General features: G+C 47.8%; 1 pseudogene; it reads left to right on the top strand.

Annotated features, from left to right (window-relative positions):
• The first annotated feature begins 1,284 nt into the window (after positions 1 to 1,284).
• On the top strand, positions 1,285 to 2,978 carry LOC147117720 (uncharacterized; annotated as a pseudogene).
• Positions 2,979 to 4,933: the final 1,955 nt, after the last annotated feature.

The raw sequence follows: 4,933 nt of genomic DNA, 5'->3' as shown, positions 1-4,933 counted from the left end.
CACAGAGTAACACACCCACTTGATACACATGCACAGAGTAACACATCCACTTGACACACACGCACAGAGTAACACATCTACTTGATACACACGCACAGAGTAACACATCCACTTGATACACACGCACAGAGTAACACACACACACACACACACACACACACACACACACACAGAGTAACACATCTACTTGATACACACAGGCCACGATTTCGCCATTGGAGTCGGGATCGCAGAGGGAGAGGTCGTCGATGGGTCCCTTCCTGGTCCCGGCTCCAGCCGCTCTGTGAAAAGGATTTTTCCCTGATTGTGCTTGTTAAGCCCGCCCTATGAGGTTCCTGGCCAATTTAAAGGAAGTGCATCAGCCGGTTTCCCTAAAGAGACCACGGCCACTTCCATTTTGGCATTTGTGCTGTCACTGTTCTACAGCATTGAGGTGCTGCAAACACTGACAAGCACTGCACAAAGGTACAGGGCTGCATCCAGACTCTCCCATGACTCCCTCCATATGCTTATGGAGAGAGTCACAGCACGTAGGGAGGTTCTCTTCCCTTCCAAGGGTGGAAGAGACCTCCCCAGGACACAAATGCAGCCTGGCTGCACATTGCACAGGAGAACACAAGCAGGGATGTCATCAGGAGGACCAGGCTGCAGTGTCGCAAACGTTTCAATGATCTCAGTGGATCACAAAACGTTACTGCAAATCCACACCCAACCTCATCCTGCTGTGCCACTCATCACATCCCCATCACTCTGTCTCCCCTACCCTATTCCTGCACATCTTTACTCACACCAACTTACCTTGAACCTCCACCCATCCCTTTATCTACATTATTGTCACTTCCCCAGCTCAGTAACCACCCCTCACACTCACCCTCATCCTAGTGCAATCATACCAACAAACCACACACAAGGATAGGCACTTGGGTGTTTTATGCAATGTTCATGTAAATTTTTTGTTAATGTGTTGTTAAACATTGAAATCTATAATTTCAACACTTTACCTTATTGGACAGATCGGTGCTCACCTTTAGCATTGTCTTGGTGAGTTCCAGTAAATGTTGAGACATAACTTACCCCCACCCCAATTGTGATGGGTGCGAAAGGAATGGCTTGGACATTAAATGGTTGCTTTATGGTGCTGGTGTGGGATGGTGTCAACCTGGTGCATAATGTAGCAGCCAGGGTTAACAGCATCAAGTGAAGTAAATCTGGCCATAGTGTACGATTGCCTACGTGTGGGGCAGGGGGGTGAACACCTGCTTAATCAGCTTGGACCAGGACATGATGGATGTGTTCTCCAAAATGGGGTTTGGGGAAGGAATCCGCAATAGTATCCAACTGCTCTACACAGACATCAGTAGCGCAGTTCTAATCAACAGGTGGGAATCAGAAAGCTTTCCGATCAAATCTGGAGTCAGGCAAGGCTGTCCTCTCTCCTCTGTCTTGTTCGTGTGTTGTATCGAACCTTTTGCCGAGTCCATCAGGAGGGATATGGGCATAAGAGTGGTGACGACCCCAGGCAGCAGAGGCACTCAGGTGAATGCCTCCCTGTACATGGACGACGTCGCCGTCTTTTGCTTGGATCCGCTGTCGGTCCACAGATTGCTGAGCATCTGCGACCAGTTTGAACTGGCCTCGGGAGCGAAAGTTAACCGCAGCAAAAGCGAGGCCATGTTCTTTGGGAACTGGGCTGACCGATCCTTTGTCCCCTTCACCGTCAGGTCAGATTACCTGAAGGTGCTGGGAATATGTTTCAGAGCGGCTGGAGCGTGCGCCAAAAACTGGGAGGAGCGTATCGTCAAGGTAAGACAGAAACTGGGAATGTGGAAGCAGCGCTCCCTGTCAATTGCGGGCAAGAACCTGGTCATCAGGTGCGAGGTGCTCTCGGTGTTGCTGTACGTGGTGCAGGTGTGGCCCATACCCCGACCCTGTGCCGCCGCAGTCACCCGAGCCATCTTCCGCTTTATCTGGAGATCAAAAATGGACCGTGTCCGGAGGGACGTGATGTACAAATCTCCAGATAAAGGGGGAAAGAACGTACCCAATGTCACCCTCATCCTGATGGCCACCTTTGTGTGCGGCTGCAACAAGCTGTGCATAGACCCTCGGTACGCAAACACCAAGGGTCACTACGCGCTGAGGTTCTATCTGTCCCCGGTGTTGCGAAGGATGGGTCTGGCTATGCTGCCGCGAAATGCTCCATTCAGTTGAACCGTGCCGGACCACCTGTCCTTCGTGGCAAAGTTTGTACAGGGAAACACCATTGACCACAAGGTCATAAAGCAGTGGTCAGCACGTAACATCCTGGAGGCCCTACGGAAAAAGGAGATGGTGGACCCTGTCAGATGGTTCCCCGAGCAGACTGTCGAAGTGATTCGGCAGAATGCCTCATCGCCAGAACTTACAAACAAGCACCAAGACGTAGCTTGGCTGGTGGTAAGAAGGGCCCTCCCCGTCAGATCCTTCATGCACTCCCGGACTCTCAGCTCCACCGCACGCTGTCCTCGAGGCGGCTGCGGTAAGGATGAGACCATCATCCATCTCCTTCTGGAATCTGCCTTTGCAAAGAAGGTCTGGAAAGAGATGCAGTGGTCTTTGTCGCGGTTCATCCTGAGCAGCTCCGTAACACAGGACTCTCTGCTCTACGGACTGTTCCCAGGGACGCACACCGAGACAAACATCAACTGCTGCTGGAAGACCATCAGCTCAGTGAAAGACACCCTTTGGCCTGCCTGAAACTTGCTGGTCTTCCAGAGCAAGGAGTTGTCCACGACCGAGTGTTGCAGACTGGCACATTCCAAGGTCCAGGAGTACGTGCTGAGGGACGCACTAAAGGTTGGTGCCGCCGCCGCAAAGGCACAATGGGGAAGGGCCACAGTTTAAGGCCCTCCCGCCAGTGTACACCGAGGGGCTGGAACCAGTATAAAAAAAAACCTCCGGCTGTATGTATCAAATTGTTGAAATGTAATTGTACATAACAGTTGAAATGTAACTGGCATGAAACGAAAGTGAGTGCCATGTAATGTATTGAACCTGGACTTTAAGATGTAAAATATGATCTATGGATTGTACTGTAATGTATTTGAACAAATTTTTTTATGTAACTGGCATGAAACGAATGAGACTGCCGTGTATTGTATTGAACCTGGACTGTACAATATAAAATAGGATCTGTGGATTGTACTGTAATGTATTTGAACAGAATTTTTATGAATAAAGTATATTTTTGAAACAAAAAAATCTGGTCATCGTGAGGCCATCCCTGGCCTCCCGGGCAGCAATGTTGTTGGGTGCTGATGCCCTGTGACCTGTGCAGCATCAGGTAATTGTGGAGAAGGTTGATGTTGTTGGTAATGTTGTTGTTGGTGGTGTTGGTGTTGGGGCTGATCGTGGAGGGATTCAGAGGACCAAGGTGAGATTTTTTCAAGGGCACTGATGTTGCTGGAATAGATGGCAGCTGAAGTTGAGATGACAGAAGCCATCTGTCAATGGTGAGAGAGCTTGCTCTAAGGAGGCGACAGTAGATCGAGAGTTTACTCCAAACACTTCCAAACTGCATACAGCTCAAAAGTGTCTTCCAAGTCCTGAAGGCTCAAGCTTCTGACATTGGAAAGTGACCAGCTGTGAAATGGTAGCTTTCATACCACTTTTGCAGCCGTCACCTATTCACAGCAATGGGGAGACACAGAGAGCCCAACCTACTTACCTGACGCAATCTCCGAACGACGTGAACCTTGTTAAAAAAGTGGTAAAGTAGAAATAGGCTGGCAAAATAGTAGTTAACTAGCGTTTAACAAGCATTTAACTATCTTAAGTGCCTCCTCTGCCGCTTGGTGTCGGGTCTGTTCTGAAATCGCAGACCCAACACTTTGGAAACTTGCATGGAGGCGGGTTCAGAGCGGGCTCCCAACCCGCTGTCAATCATTCAGATTTTGACAGCGGACCTGCTTCCAAACCCGCCCTCTGAGCGCCGGCAAAATTCAGCCCACAGAGTCACATATTTGCTTGATACACACAGTAACACAGCTGCTTGATACATACACAGTGTAACTCATCCACTTGATACAATTACCTAAATTCAGATTATTTGCACAGGCAGAGACAGTATTTAAAGGGATAGCACCTGTAACCTGAAACAGTCCAGACCTGCCCTATAGATATTCACAAGTAAACTTAAAATGGTTAAATTCAGTCAACCTTCCTGTTTCCATTTGCCGTTTATCCAAATGGCCTCTCTGGGAGTTTTGTGTTGTGGAATCATGTCATTGAGAAGTTAATTGAACTTCCCAAACCCATTTAATTTAGGATCCCACAAGCTGTTGAGCGGAAACTTTCATCCCATCTGTCTGAATGGAATTTGAACCCAACTCCCAGGAATAAAAGGGCAGTATTCTAACTCATTGTGACTGTTCGCAATGCTGCTTTAATTGTTTTTGTGACCCTGTTGCCATCATTGATTTCTGTTGTGTTTATTCATATTTACATACACCGTAGAATCTTTAGCTGTCTCATCGAGTTGCCAGTTGACCGATAATAATGTTGTGACCTAAGTTGTGGGTTTCTTTTAGTTTAATTAGATTTTATGTTTAATTATATTAGTGGTGCCTCCTCCTCAGTTTGTGCAGTGGCCTTTCTGTTAGTGACACTGAGGCAACCCAGCGTCACTCCTGTGGGTTTAATTAAAATAGACAACTGAAGCTCCTCCTTCTCTGCACACTCCATGTTTAAATATCAAGGTGAATGACATCATCAGACAAGGTTAAGCCTCAAAAGGACATTGCTTTTTTCCCAGAGCCAGTCACTGCCATGTCCCATCGCTACCGAAGCAGTTTAAAATGAACAGACTTTTGAGGCTAAATTTCCTGAGTATGTGGGACCTTCATCCGCCACCAGGTCATGTGGTGAAATTGCGTTTTTTAAAAATTAGTTTATG

Source organism: Somniosus microcephalus, chromosome 5, assembly GCF_052327205.1.
Source record: "Somniosus microcephalus isolate GS21.2 chromosome 5, FLI_Smic_1.0, whole genome shotgun sequence".
In the NCBI taxonomy this organism is placed as follows: domain Eukaryota; kingdom Metazoa; phylum Chordata; class Chondrichthyes; order Squaliformes; family Somniosidae; genus Somniosus; species Somniosus microcephalus.
Note: the sequence above shows the minus strand (reverse complement) of the source record. Positions and strands in the feature narration are given on the sequence as shown.